The sequence below is a fragment of the Thamnophis elegans genome, chromosome 4 (assembly GCF_009769535.1).
Source record: "Thamnophis elegans isolate rThaEle1 chromosome 4, rThaEle1.pri, whole genome shotgun sequence".
Classification (NCBI taxonomy): domain Eukaryota; kingdom Metazoa; phylum Chordata; class Lepidosauria; order Squamata; family Colubridae; genus Thamnophis; species Thamnophis elegans.
The window spans coordinates 26,746,867-26,761,812 of record NC_045544.1 but is presented as its reverse complement, the minus strand read 5'-3'; positions in this window follow the sequence as shown (position 1 = coordinate 26,761,812).

The window sequence follows — 14,946 nt, the reverse complement described above, 5'->3', positions numbered from 1 at the left end:
AAAAAAAATGTTCTCAAACCCAAATATGTAAGCTGATTATAAATGAACAGTGTTTTATGTTATTAAAAAAAAAATTATGCACAGTTCTTTTATGTTAAGTATTGACACTTTCTTATTTTTCCCTAAAGGCTATTAAAGATTTTTTTTTAAGGCCTAAATTGTATTTCTGTACTTAAGAGCACTCTCTTTTCCCATAGTATCCTTTATGCTTGCTTCTTTTTTTTTTACTGAAATGCAGACAGTGTCTTTCTAAATTAATTGATCTCACAAGACCCGTGAAATCTAAAGGGAATTATTTCCAGATAAGCATGTTTAGAATCAGTACATGGGGTTATTTATTTGGAAATAAATTAAAGAAAAGTCCTAGTAATACCATCTGGTTGTTTTTTTGTTTTTGTTTTTTGTGCTCCAGTGCTCTCGCATGCCTTTCATTTCAATAGAAAGGAGTGTTTTGAGCACATACACCTTCTGCATTGAAATAGATAGGAAAACTAATGCCAACCCTTCAGGATAGCCATGTAACATGTGAGTCGGGAGCCCCATGTATGTCAGAAGCTGAAAATGATGATACGGCTGTGTGACCAAATTACAAAATCGGCAGCATCACAAATGACATGCAATGTGTGGATTCTAATGCCCTTGTCAAGTTACATTTGTAATTTGAAGTTTTCCTTTGGAATGTAATGTAGGAAATTCAATTTAGCTTTGTTGCTAATATCTTGAAAATTGTTCCCATTTATAATTATTTATATTGTACATAGATTTCTGAGGTAAATTTGAAGTCCGTGTGTATAAGATGTATTTATTATGTGAAGATTTTTTTTTCTTTAAAAAATACAGCTATCAGTATGTAGCCTGAATCTGGTCTCTTGATTCTGTTCACAATTAAAATCTTTTGTGCTTATATGTTTTTAGTCCTGCTAGCTCTTCCTTAGAAACCAAGTAGCTGTTTAAACAATTACAAAAAGATGTGACAGATGCGGGTTATATCAGTTATATAAAAAGTCTGGTTTACTGGTAAAATAGACCACACTAATTGACACAAAGTTTTCCTTGTTATCTCATGCCTTCTGGAGATTTTGGGTGGAAACTTCTGGAGGATATCCAGTGATGAGGATGCGAAAATCTTGCCTGGCCAGAAGTCTTTAAATGACTGTAAGCACTTCTGACAAAGTTTGTACCTTATTCAAATGCTTTTTCCTCCTTCAAAATCATGGGACATTTTGAACCTGACAGTTCTACTTTGAAATTTCACTTTGGACCAAAATGGAGCGTCAGATTACAATTACTGTGATTCAAACTTATGGATGTATTCCTAACAATCATATTAATTGCAACAACTGATATACACGAACACTTCATATAATGCTTTCCCTCGGCATATGAGCTTGTCAAGTAATAATATACATTTGAATAAGTGATAATGCCATTGAAGGAATTAACTGTGCCTAATTTCACTCCAGTCATATAGTCCAAAGTCTATTCATTTGTTCTAATAAATTGACAAATTGCAAGACCTTGAAAAAATGTTTAGAACTGAACCAGTAGCTGTAGATGTAGATTGCTTTAAAATGCTTATTATATTGATTATAATAAGCATTTTTAAGCAATCTACATTTTGATCTTGAAACTTACTTGGTGACACTTGTTCTGAGTAAACATTGCCTGTACACCAGCATCTCACACTCCATTAAGAGGAATTTGGGAGACATTTTAATCTGCTTTAAAAAAAATCCCAGTCTAGCATGGTCATGGTGCTTTCCCAAATAAGATTTTGCAATTGAGTCATAATGCTGAAGGTAACTTTTTTCATGTTATTTACTAATGGAAAGTTATCTACTCTTGGGATATCACTAAGACAAGAAGTAAGAGAAGCTACCAATTATTGGACAGGAGAAAATATAGCTCCTCCCAGTTTTTTAGTCACAATGGCAGCCAATGAAATCATCTCACACTCCATTAAGAGGAATTTAAGAAACATTTTAATCTGCTTAAAAAAAACAAAACCCTGATAATTGTTTAGAAATCTTAAGGCAAAATGTGACATAACTCTATAGAAGCTCACGGCTGGCAAGGAAGGAAGGATTATTAGTGGTTTTCAATCTTGATTATTGTTAGTTATGGATAAATATCCAAATTTAAAAAATGGAAACACATTTATCTCATATCTCACCCCTTTTTGTCCCTCAATGCATAAAATGAACAAAACAAGTACCCGGATGATCTTTTGGACAGTCATCCAGATTTTGTCTTTTTGTTTTTTTAAAAAATGACTAGCCTTCACTTCTGATAGGTACAATAGTAAATATGCTAAACTGCAAACATGAATGAGCTTTTAAGGCATCTGGACTCCAAATACAGCAGCATAAAATGCTTCTGCTTTATATTGTTGTCAGAATGAGTTAGCTCTTATTTGTTCCATGATTCTCCACTATGTATACAATTACATATTTACTTTGGAATCCTATACAAATTCTAGGAAATATACAAATAATGCTTTTTTTTGTTTAGGAATCTGCGTGTATGTATGGAAATACGTATATATCACATGGAATAATTCCATATGACAATTTGGTTTACGCTTATTCAATTAAAAATATAAAATAAAAATTTAAAAATTAATTAATTAAATAAATAACTAAAAGGATATGCCAAAATCTACTTTATCACTTCATCAGAAAACCATGTTCAATTTTTGTAGGGATTTCTGGTGGCTTTCTCTAGTGTATTTTTCTTTTCTAAATCCTGCTCCTTAAAAGAAGGTTAATGGTTTCAGAGTTCATTTGGGAAGAGGTAAAAAAAGACAGCTTGTTATATCAGCAGCATAATATCCAACACAAGCTATATTTAAGATATTGCAGAGTTCATAAAATAATCTCGGCTCCCCTATAGTTCCAGTGATGGGATTTTCTGAAAGAAAATTGGAATGCTATCTGGAATACTTTGTGTCTAATATTGCTCTAAAGTAAGATTCACAAGAGAAAAGTCTAGATTCCCTTCCACAAAGATTCTGAATTGGATGTATTTTTTCAATAAAGTATACCTTTATATTTGCAATATGTGGAGAATGATCAGCTTTAATATCCTTCTTAATTTGAAACTTGATGGCAAGTTGTCCTTACCAAAATAGTAAAGTCACTAGTAAATCTATACTCATGAAGGTGAGATTCTTTTCCATCAACATTTTTTGCAGATTCTAACATTCTAACTTCACAAATTACAGAAATATGTGGGTAGCATAAACCTAGCTGCAGTGACAATTTTGGAGGCCTGTGGCAGAACTGATTTTTTTTCTGCCAGCTGCACTTGTCAACTGAAATGAGAATGGAGAAACATTTACCACAGAATGTTGTTGTTGTTGTTGTTACAGACATTTCCCTCTTATAGTATGGACTTAAAGAGAAAATAGCTAAAATGGACAAATTACTTGTCTACATTTCGTTGTTACCAACAAGGAGGGTATACAATTAAAAACGACATTGGTAAGTCCATTATTTCAAAAATTCTACAAACTGAACTTTCTGGCCTCCTGAAGGATTCTTCGTCTTTCTACCAAGGCCTTGTCCATAGCCCTTATAAAAGTAAAAGATGATGGGTTGGACCCTCCTACCCAAAGTTCCAATTTTACATAATTTAACTATAATAAATCTTCTCATCTGCAATTTGTGAAACACAAGGGGTAGCTGTTTAACCATTCGATATGGAGAAGAATTTAATGAGAAAATCCCTTATAAAGTGAGAGTAGCTGAAAGACATTTATTAAAAAGGAGTTTACTGGGGAAAAGGAAATATAGAAGGGAAAACAAAACAAGAACACTGAGTTTTCCAGACAGCACCAATACACTTAACCCAGGTAACAAGTTGTTTATCATCTCCCTGAGTAGGATTCTAAATTTCAGCAAATGTTTAAGATTCATTGCAAGGCATATTATTGGATAAAGATCATTTGGGCTTCCTGCTATTCAATTTTTTTGAAAGATTGACTGTTACTTTGTCCAATGAAGGAAAATACTCCTTACCTTGTATCCAAGGTCTAGCCAACAACTACCGGTAAATAATTATGTCTATGCACTACATGACATTTCCAATGGCTATGTTTACTATCTAATTATTCAAAGTACTACAATCTGACACATGTGATGAATACACACAAACACTTGGAAATGCAGGTGAAATGCAAGTTCTATCAAATTTAGATCAACAATAACTCATGCAGTACATCTTGGGGAAGCTACCCAGGAGAAGCTACCACTGGAGTTATGTTGTAATGGCCTGTTAGTTTGATATGCCTCAGGACCTGTCTCATAAAGTCCTTTCCTAAGAATAGCATTGTCTATGTTAATATAGCCTTTGTTGGTATTGATGTTCTTAAATGCTAATGTAAAAGTTTACAAAAAGAAGAACTTGTATCTTTATTGGCTATTTAGGATGCCTTTGATTGGTTCAAAATTGGGAAAGGAGTCCATCAAGGCTGTATGCTGTCACACTATCTATTTAACCTATATGCAGAACACATCATGAGAAAGGTGAGGCTATATCGGGGGTAGGTTGCTGCCAGTTGTACCCGTTTGCAACCCGTGCGCAACACACGCACCAGACGTGTGCTGTGCGCATGTGTGCTGTTCAATGTAAATTGTTTTTTGTGCATGCATAGAACAATTTATAATGAACTGCACATGTGCAGTAACTAAAATCCAAAAGGGCAGCGGCCCAGCGGCAGTGAGGGAACTGGTTCGGAGGTGTGGCAGGCCTGGATCGCTGCTGGTTCTGTGACCCAGGCCTGAATTCCAGTACCAGTTCAGCCAAACTAGGAGCAACCCACCTCTGCGTTGCTCCTCTATATGAATCAAAAGTTGGAATTAAAATTGCTGGGAGAAATATCATCAACCTCAGATATGCAGATGATACCACTCTAATGGCAAAAAATGAAGAGGAACTAAAGAGCCTCTTGCGTGAGTGAAGAAGGAGAGTGCAAAAGTTGGCTTGAAACTCAACATTAAGAAAACTAAGATCATGGCATCCAGCCCTCTCAATTCCTGACAAATAGATGGGGAAGAAATGGAGGTAGTGACAGATTTCACTTTCCTGGGCTCCAAGACAACCGCAGACGGGGACTGCAGCCAAGAAATTAAAAGACGCTTGCTCCTGGAGAGGAAAGCTATGGCAAATCAAGATAGCATACTAAAAAGCAGAGACATTGCCCTCCCAACAAAAGTGCTTATAGTTTTCCCAGTTGCAATGTATGGCTGTGAAAGTTGGATTATAAGAAAGGCTGAGAGACAAAGAATTGAAGCCTTTGAACTATGATGCTGGAGAAGACTCCTGCAAGCTCCTTGGACTGCAAGGTGATCAAACTGGTCAGTCCTAGAGGAGATCAATCCTGGCTGCTCTTTAGAAGGCTAGATCCTGAAGATGAAACTCAAACACTGTGCCCACCTAATGAGGAGGAAGGACTCATTAGAGAAGAGCCTAAAGCTGGGAAAGCTTATTCTCCAAAGCACCTGAGGACAGGACAAGAAGCAATGGATGGAAACTAATTAAGGAGAGAAGCAACCTAGAACTAAGGAGAAATTTCCTGACAGAACAATTAAATAGTGGAACAACTTGTTTCCAGAAGATGTGAATGCTCCAACACTGGAAGTTTTTAAGAAGAGATTGGATAATCATTTGTCTGAAATGGTACAGAGTTTCCTGCCTAAGCAGGGATTAGACTAGAAGATCTCCAAGATCCCTTCCAACTCTATTATTCTATTCTTAATGGATTCATATGTTCCCATAAGCTTTGCCCTGACATCATTAGATCTTCTGTGTAAGTGGAAAATGTGGGTGGCCATAATTATGAGTTTTGTGGAAGGGATAGGCCTGGGGGAAAGTATAGCAATCATCCTTGACCAGATGTGCTGGTCTGGTATGCAGTATTAGGCCTATAATTACTCATTTTCCCTGTTTAAATATATATTCCTTTTATGTCAGTCCGCTTAAGTGCTTCTTAAATACTTTTTAAAAAGCTTTAACCATTTAATTTTATTACCTCTTTCTAATGAACTGTTTATTCCCTAGTCCAGCTTTTAGATTTGTTCTGAAAAAATATCATGCATTCATGCATGTCAAAGGATCCCCAGCAGTGTGATTTTTATGTTGCTTTCCTTAAAAATCATCCCTTTCTTTTCCAAAGTGATTTGAGACTCTAGCAAGCATGCACAGGAGTGAGATTTTATTTTATTTTATTTTATTTATTGAATTTCTATACTGGTCACCTCAATAATCAGCAACTATAGATGGCTTAAAATATAATAAAAATTTTAAAAGTCCTAAAATAATCAAAATTAGAATAAAAAGATTAAAAGTTAAGATGTTGGGCAGCCTGGGAGTGACAATCTTTTCTACGCCATTAGGCCAGAAGTGTGCATGTGTGGGGCAGATCTCACCTCTGATGGGAGAATATTCTAGAGGGCAGGGGTCATAGAAGAAAAGGCTCTTCTCTTGGACTCTGTTGTTGTGGTCTGCCCGTGGCCTGCAGAACTGGCAACAGAGTCGGACAGCGAGGAGGTTGGGGAGGAACATGGGCCAGTCCTGGAGTCTGGAGAAGGCTTGGACGAGGGATCTAGATGCATCCGAGGAGAGTCAGACAGCAGTGAGGCACAGGAACAGCTCCCCCCTGTTCCCAGTGCATGCATGCGCAGAGCTGCCAGAAGGCAAGAGCTGTTAAGACAGAAGGGACAACTTGGGAGTAAGGCTTGGAGATGACTGGCTCCTCCCATAGGACATAAAGGAGGAGCAAAGGCACATGAGCCTTTGCAGGAAGCAACTTGGTTCATGCTGATCAGTTTACCTTCTGAAGCTCCATTTTGACTCTTTGCTCCGTGTGGCCTTCCCAAGCTAATCGCCAATTAAGTCTTTGGCAGTGTTTCAAGGAAGATAAATGTGGGTGCTTATCAGCCTTATCCCGAAAGACTTTGGCAGCCTATTGTAGGACTCTTTACAACTACTTGGGGCTCATTACGGACTGTGAATGAACATAATTCACAGCCTTTGAAATAAAAAGAGGGTTTTTGGACTGTGTGCTTTTTACTATATCAGGAAGCCTAGGTCAGAACATCTATCCAGATGGGATTCAAAATAGGCTCTTTCTGATGGAACGAATGGGGTGGGTTAGTCCCATTGAGGTAGCTCCTCTGATAATTGAGCCCATGCCACAAACGGCTTTAAAGGTGATGGGGCCAACACTTTGAATTGGACCCAGAAGTAAACTAGCAGCCAGTGCAGCCCACATAACAGCAGTGTCACATGTGGCACTTGTGCGGTCTCCAGAACAATCTGTGCCAGCACGTTCTGTACCAGTTTTAGCTTCTGAATACTCTCCAAGGGTAGCCTCTTTCATAGGCATTGCAATAATTCAACTTGGAGATGACCATGAATGGCTGTGTCCATGAATGACTGTACCCACAACTGGCACACATGAAGTTGTTCAATGACTCTCCTAGGCATTACGCTCACCTGCTATTTGAGCAGAAGCTGCAAATCTAGGAGAACCCCCATATTGTGCACCAGATCTATATGGGGTGGTGCAATCCCATCCAGAACTAAGGATGATGAACCCCCAGATCCCAGTGCCCCTTGAATCCACAGCTACTCCAGCCACACTACCAGAGTTCAGCTGAAGCCTGTTGTCTCCCATCCAAACCGCTACAGCCTCCAGGCATCGTGAGAGTTCAACTACAGCATCGTTTGGATCAGCAGGGCTTGAACATGTAAAGTTGGGTATCATCAGCATATTGATGATACCTCATCCGATGACATTGGATGATATCATCTAGTGGTTTCATGTAGGTGTTAAAAAGGTACCGAAAGAGTACTGAGCCCTATGGGACACCCAAAGGAGTGAGCTGGACTTCTCACTCCTGATCAACACTGATTGGGACCAGTCTTGAAGAAAGGAGCTGAACTGCACCACATCCCCAGCTTCCACAGCTGGCCCAAAAGGATACCATGGTCAAAGATATAGAAAGTTGGTGAGAAATCAAGAAGAAACTGTTATGACAGATTACCCTATGTAATCTGAGAATGCATGAATTGAGACTGTTTCCTAGTCAACTTGGTTATTGTATGAAACCATTACTGGGTAAGATTAGAGTAACCACTGTTCATACATACAGATCACTATGGATAGTTGCATTACAGATTCATTGCTATCATGACTTTTTCTCATAAACTGGAAAGATATGGTTTGGAAGAGCACCGCAACAATCTCAATTCCATTGGATTATCAACAGTACCAGTATTATTATTACTTTTGATTATGTCTACCAAAACACTACAGTCTCTCCCAAATATTACTTGCATCTATTGCCTGTAGATGCAAAAGGAGCTCATTAAAATAATAGCATAATATGGTGTCTTGTACTTTTTAAAAACACCTGAGAGTAAATAAGACGGGGTGGCATCTACTGTAGGAATCTTCTCAGAAAAATGTCTGCAGGATAGAGTTAGTTGGGAGATTAGCAGGGAACTCCAGGGCTGCAAGAAAAACTCAGAAGTTGAAAGAACATCCCAGAAAAATGCAAATGCAAACTGTAGCCATATTGCTGCCCAGATAATTTCATTACTATCTCCATGAGATCGCCAACAGTTTTGCTCTCTGAATGCGATATTAAAGATGGTACTTCGTGGAGCACATTCTACGAATTCTCTCTCTAGATATGACTTGCACCAAGTCTACAGTCGTGGCATCAGATCTGAATGCCTTTATTAAAGAAATTCAAAGAATACTGTTCAGTCACAACAAGACATAACAAGTCTGATGTTAAATTCTCTCTCTCTCTCTTTCTCTCTCTCTCTCTTTTCTCTCCCTCCTTCTCCCTCCCTCTCCCTCCCTCTCCCTCCCTCTCTTTTTCTATCCCTCCCTCCCTCTCTCTCTCTTTCTCCCTCCCCCTCCCTCTCTCTCTGTCTATTATCTATTATCTCTCTTTCCCTCCCTCCCTCCCTCTCTTTCTCCCTCCTTCCCTCCCTATCTCTCTCTTTCTCTCTCCCTTCCTCTCTCTCTTTTCCCTCCCTTCCTCTCCCTCCCTCTCTTTCTCCCTCCCTCCCTCCCTCTCTCTCTTTCACCCTTTCCATCCCCTCTCTCTCCCTCCCTCCCCCTCTTTCTATCTTTCTCCCTCCCCCCCCTCTCTCTTCCTCCCTCTTCCCCTCTCTCTCTTTCCCTCCCTCCCTCCCTCCCCTCCCTCTCCCTCTGGATGACTTCTGAACAATCTTGTCATCTGGATATTTTTTAAACATCATCAGCTTATCAGTATACATCATTAATTTTAACTACTATTATCTATTTATGATGATTTTATAATTACTAAAAGTACAAATCATTTTAGCTGATATTTATTAATAATAAAGTTAGAAACCTAGCACAAGTGGCTCTGTCCTTTTAAGGTAGTATATAGACAGTTGAATTCAAGAAAAGCAGCAACAGAAATAGAAATTGTTTTATATTATTTTACATTGTTTACCATTGTGTTGGTTACATCATTTAATTCATAATACATATACATCAGATTCTACTATTAAGCAAATATTCATACAGAATACAAATACTTGCCTAAAAATAAAATTCCAAAGGTTTGATAGGATAGACATAAGATGCAGAATGTTCTTTATTGAACCAATTAATTTTGTAAAACATGACATTACCAGTACAGTTGCTTTTGGGGAAAATTTCAAAACATATATAAAAAATAGAACAAGGTTGTTGATTAAAGAAATGAAAACTAACAACAAAACATTGGACACATACAAATATTGATATGTAATCAATATTTATTCAGAAATTTACCCTCCTGTATTCAATTGAAATTACAGCCAGTATGAGTATATACACAATTTCCTTCCTTCCTTCCTTCCTTCCTTCCTTCCTTCCTTCCTTCCTTCCTTCCTTCCTCCCTCCCTCCCTCCCTCCCTCCCTCCCTCCCTCCCTCCCCCCCTTTCCTCCCTCCCTCCTATCCCAATCTCATGATATGGGCAGTGTACAAGAACCTCAAAAACCAATATCAATATGCCGTACTAAACATAGAACAATATAAAAGAAATCTCTACATTCTTTGTCTCTAGACAGCAAAAACATCAAACGTCCATTTAAAGAAGGTTTTTAATATGTTTCCTAAAAATTAGGCATTAAGGTCAAACATATCCCCAAGGACTACTTGTTCCATAGAATTAGGACACAGGAAACATGGTTTTCCTTTGGGCCCAACACTTCCTCACTTTATGTAGCTTTCTCTTGAGCTAATGGAGTGGGCTGGCTCAATAGGAACAAGATAGTCCCTTATGTATTTCAATGTCACAATCTAATACTGCCCGAATGATTAGATTTATAACTTTTCACAACCCATGTCATTCCATGAGTAAATCTTTCTTTAACCAAACTTGTAGCTGTATGTATGTGTGTATGTATGTATGTGTGTATGTATGCATGTGTACATATATATATATATACATACATACATACATACATACATACATACATACATGTTTTCAACTCAGTTGGTTTAAAAAAGTTTATTTCTAAGAGAACATATTGTTTTAAAGCAGATGAGATAGCTTCATGAATGTATCTTCTTGTGATAGCCTCGTTTTATTCTTATGCTTTCATTTGCTTTTGCAATCATTCACCAGATTCTGCACTTAAGGTGTTTATTTTAGTATTATAATCAAGGGTGCTGTAATGCTGTCTTCATAAACTGTCTCAGCTTCAGAATCCAATGGTAATTAGCACAGAGTTATTCATGGTGCACACCACCAGACATTAACGTAACACCAATATAAATTCTAAGGAATGATTCATAAGCTGGAGAAAGCTTGCAAATTCATCATGCTGTGATGTTTTTGCAATATGGATTGCACTTATCTTTTTATTCTCTACAGACACTGCAAGTTATGTGCAACAGAATGGTGATCCATATCTTGTAGCATCTGTACAATACTATAAATTATGGAGTTCGCTGCTCACTGGAGAAAATGGAAAATTAGTTGTACCCAGCTCAGCGATTTGACATTTACAGGCAACTTGCAGAAACTAATTATGAATTTAAACTAGGAGGCTGAGGTTTGAGGGGTTTGGGGTTTGAGAAATCCAGAGGTTGGATGTTATCTAATTAAATACATTTCCCACTTAAATAGGAACAGCAGTGCAACACCCTAGTCAACTGTTCATAAATCTCACTCACATCCTACAGGTGACATCAAATAAACTATTAAAGTCAGTTTCATTGTTTGCCAGCCTCAAGCTAAATACCTGGGATTATTGACCTAATATATTCTTGAGTAGATATATACAAAGTGCCATATAGTAACATCCAACTGAAGGAATTTATTCTGCTTCTTGTGTTTCATGGTGTTTTGTGGTGTTAAGACTAGGATTGCAAGTATTTCTCAGACATGTCTCTTGTGCCATCGGATAAAATAATCATAAAGATCACAGTTTGCTTGCTAGCATTTACTTTGACTAAATAATATCATAAAAATGCTCTTCTTCCTGATAACTGAGTAATTCCAATGAGCTTAGAAAATAAAGTCTTGAATTGCTTCCCCTTTTGAAGCCATCGGAATGCTTTAATTGCTTTGATTCTATAGTTTGTCATGATGTCAGTGACAAAACTTTTGACCATAGCAAATTTATGTTAAGCCTGAAATATGGCACAGCAGTTATAAATCAGATCACAGATGGTTCTAATTGATCAAATTATTTTTGTGAATTTTAATGCTATTAATACCAAATCTGGAGAAAATTATAGAGATGGCTTTGACGAGAAACACACACAGAAAGGGAGATATTGTAAATACACTTAAATTGCTGGCATTTGGGCTCTTGGTATACTGGAACTTATGACACTGGTAGTTAATTTATTACGTGAGTGCTGGTTTAGTCTAGTGGTTAAATTACTTGTCTAGAAATTGGGAGACTGTAAGTTCCAAACCTACCTTAGAATCTGATGGAGAACAGGAATCAAAATATAAAATATTTTCCTTTGGTATAATATTAATCACTACATTTCTAATTCAAGTTAGATAGTTGAAAGAGCAGGCTCAGTTTGGTTAAATGATTTTGTGGTTTATTGGCCAAATCTCTAATATCACAAGTGGGATTTATCATAATCACATTATTGGACAAAATAATGCTTGCTATTGATTAAAGACTAATTTTTAATTTTCAGATTCAATTTCCTCTAAAAAGACAAGGAACTAAAAATAAACAAAACTTTCCAATACAATCTGAATCTAAAATACTGTTAAAGAGATAATTCATAACAACAAAATTAAGTGGGCTTCACTGAGTACATTTGAAATTCTGCAATAATGAAGTTTTTCCTATTTTTTCCTTATTTTTTTAACAATTGTACATTTAGATTGAATTGTTTTTTTAAAAAATCTCTCAGAAAGCTTCCTCACATCCATAAATGCATTTGTGTTTTTAGAATTTTCTAAAAGTTTCACTAATTTTTCTTTTTCTTGAATTAGACCAGGATCATTCAAAAAAGGTCTCTTCCATTTTTCCTCTATTGTTTTTTGAATAGACTAGACTAGACTAGACTAGACTAGACTAGACTAGACTAGAATAGAATAGAATAGAATAGAATAGAATAGAATAGAATAGAATAGAATTCTTTATTGGCCAAGTGTTATTGGACACACAAGGAATTTGTCTTTGGTGGACATTCTCTCAGTGTACATAAAAAGACAAGATGCATTCATCAAGAATTATAAGGTACAACACTTAATTATATAGTCATAGGGTACAAAAAAGCAATTGGGAAACAATCAATATCAATATAAATTGTTAGGATACAAGTAACAAAGTTACAGTCCTGCAGTCATTAAGTGGTAGGAGATGGGTGATAGGAATGATGAGAAAACTAATAGTAATAGTAATGCAGCCTTAGTGAATAGTTTGACAGTGGTGAGGGAATTATTTGTTTAGCAGAGTGATGGCATTCAGGAAAAAACTGTTCTTGTATCTAGTTGTCTTGGTGTGCAGTGCTCTATAGTGTTGTTTTGAGGGTAGGAGTTGAAATATTCTATGCCCAGGATGCAAGGGGTCTGTAAATATTTTCATGGTCCTCTTTTTGACTCGTGCAGTGTACAGGTCCTCAATGGAAGGCAGGTTGGCAGTTTTTTCTGCAGTTCTGATTATCCTCGAAAGTATGTGTCTGTCTTGTTGGGTTGCAGAACCAAACCAGACAGTGATGGAGGTGCAGATGACAGACTCAATAATTCCTCTGCAGAACTGTATCAGCAGCTCGTTGAGTTGGTGCAAAAAGAACATTATTTGTTATGGTTTTTTTAATGATGTTTTTGATGTTAGGTGTCCATTTTATGTCTTGAGATATGATAGAACCTAGAAATGTGAAGGTCTCTACTGTTGATACTGGGTTGTCTAGTATCGTAAGTGTTAGTATGGGAGGTCTACCACCATTTCTATGGTTTTGAGTGTATTCAGTTCAAGATTGTTCTGGTCACACCACAAGGCTAGTTCTTGGCGTGGTAGAAGTAGTGATCCAAGTTGAACAGACTAAGGTATGGGGAAGGTGCAACTTGATCAACACAAATAACTAATTAAAGATAGAATTGCATCAAAGCAGAAAATAATCTTTCTTTCCATATCTGAAACATGTATATATACAGTAAGCTCAGTGGTGGGTTTCAAAAAATTTTCGAACCTACTCTGTGGGTGTGGCCTCCTTTGTGGGAGTGGCTTGCCGGCCATGTGACCTGGTGGGAGTGGCTTGCCGGCCATGTGTTCTCTCTCTCTCTCTCTCTCTCTCTCTCTCTCTCACTCACTCACTCTCTCTTTCCTTCCTTTTGTCTCTCTGTCCCTTTTTCCTTTTTTCTTTCATCTCTCTCTCACTTTTTCTTTCTTTTTTCTTTTTTCTTTTTTTCTTTATTTCTTTCTTCCTTTCTTCCTTTCTTCCTTTCTTCCTTTCTTCCTTTCTTCCTTTCTTCCTTTCTTTCTCTTTCTCTTTCTTTCTCTGTGTGAGTCTGTGTGTGTGTGTGTGTGTGTGTGTCAGTGGTGGGTTTCAAAAATTTTTGGAACCTCTTCTGTAGATATGGCCTGCTTTCCGGGTCCACTGGTGGAACCTCTTCTAACCGGTTCAGTAGATTTGACGAACCGGTTCTACCGAACTGGTGCGAACTGGTAGGAACCCACCTCTGAGTAAGCTACATATAAACTATACTTTAAATATTGCCATTACATAGATTTTCACTGTTTGAGGTGAAGCACATACTCGTATATAACATCTATTTCAGTTTTAGCAAATTCAACATAGGGGAAACAAAAATTGGAAGAGAACATATATAACTAAATCTTCCCTCGAAGTTCAGTTTTCTTTGAGGTCTAAAATGGATCAGTCTTTTAATTTCCACTTCCTATAGTTGGCCAGGAAGAGAATATTAATGTACCACAAGAAAGTCTCCTTCTGCATCATTTCCAGAAAGGACAGAAAAATGTAGCTAGTATAGAATAGGTTCCAGTCCCTACTTTCCTGGATAAAAATCAGAGGATTTTCCTAATATAATTGGGAATATTTCCTGTATGAATTGGAACTACTACAACACTGAAGATTTCATTGAAAATGTTGTGAGAAGATGAAAAGGCCCAACTTATATTCTAGCTTTGTGAAAGTAGTTTAAAGAAGTTTGCTCTCGAATAAGAGCAAGCAACATCAGTTGTCTGCAATTTTCTGGATCACAGAGAGATCCTGTGTGGAATAAACTCCCTCCCTCAAAACTATCCCTAATTTTAGCGATGTATGTTTATATTCCTAAGTGAGCTCTAGATACTGGTTCTGAGAACTGGTACATTAATAGAAAACATGACAGGTAGTCCTCAATTTAACCCAAAATTTCTGTCACTACCCAATCCTGTTGTTAGTTCTTCTAACCCCATACCTTTTACCTTAA